The sequence below is a fragment of the Mus caroli genome, chromosome 9 (genome assembly GCF_900094665.2).
Source record: "Mus caroli chromosome 9, CAROLI_EIJ_v1.1, whole genome shotgun sequence".
In the NCBI taxonomy this organism is placed as follows: domain Eukaryota; kingdom Metazoa; phylum Chordata; class Mammalia; order Rodentia; family Muridae; genus Mus; species Mus caroli.
The window spans coordinates 35353862-35355250 of NC_034578.1; the positions used below are offsets into that span (position 1 = coordinate 35353862).

Here is a 1389-nt window from a genome sequence, read left to right on the forward strand (position 1 = left end):
AGGGAATGGGTGGGTAGGGAAATGGGGGAGAAGGGGGAGGGTATGGGGAACTTTTGGGATAGCATTGGAAATGTAATTGAGGAAAATACGTAATAAAATATATTAAAAAAAAGAATTTATGTAATGTATGTTTAATGTATTTAACCAAAACAAAAATGCTGAATAAAACCGAGAATGGCTAAGAAGAATAAAATATGATGGCTACATATTGGATTTCATGTGCAATAGAAAAGGAGGAAATAAAAATCAAGAAAAATATCAAGGTCTGGTAGCAAATATTCAGTATGTTAAGGATAAGGTTGTGACCATGGAATTGAATACACAAGGTGAGTTAATGAGGAAAATAAAATTAGTAAGGCCAAGGAAGGAAAATAATGTAATAGAATCTTATAATTATATAGGATGAATAAATTTAAATATATTTAATTCATACTGTGTAGTAGCCAAAATTAAGGGTTATGATACATTTAACACATTATATTTGTCAAAAAATTATTTCTTTGTATCATTTTCTTCAAAGCAATATTGACATCCTTATTCCTCAGATTGTAGATCACGGGGTTGAGCATGGGTACAATAATGGTGTAAAATATGAAAGACAATTTTCCTTCATCCATAGAATTGGAAGAAGATGGGTTCAGATTTATATATGCACAGAACCATAAAAGACAGCAACAGCTGAGATGTGGGAGCTGCAGTTGCTGAAGGTTTTGGATTTACCCTCAGTGGATTTTATGCATAGGATGCTGATAATGATGAAAGCATAAGAACTGAGGATGGTCAGGGTTGGGGCAATAATATTAATTCCACTAAAAATTAGAATCATCAACTCTTTAACAAAAGCATTAGAGCATGAGAGTTTAAGGATAGAAATAAGGTCACAGAAATAATGGTTAATCACATCTTATCTGCAGAAATCAATCCTAAACATACACCCTACATGAGCTGATGCACAAACTATGCCTATAATGTATACTCCTAAAACAAGAGAAAGGCACTTATGTTGGGACATGATACTACTGTAAAGTAAGGGGCTACAGATGGCAACATAGCGATCATATGCCATTGCAGCCAGCATGTAACATTCTGAAATAGCAAAAAGGAAAAAGAAGTAAAGTTGAGTTATGCACTCAGGGTAGGAGATTTCACTCTTCTCCATCACGAAATTCACCGGCATTTTGGGATAATGACAGCAGATTGCCACATAAAACCAGAGACACTGAAACTTATAGAGGAGAAAGTGGGGAAAAGCCTTGAAGATATGGGNACAGGGGAAAAATTCCTGAATATTACAGTAATGGCTTGTGCTGTAAGATCGAGAATTGACAAGTGGGACCTCATGAAACTACAAAGCTTCTGCAAGGCTAAAGACACCATCAATAAGACAAA

At 34.9% G+C, this 1389-nt stretch overlaps 1 pseudogene; it reads right to left on the bottom strand.

Moving 5' to 3' along the window:
• Positions 1 to 467: 467 nt before the first annotated feature.
• Positions 468 to 1389, bottom strand: part of LOC110301535 — a 1190-nt pseudogene continuing 268 nt past the window's right edge.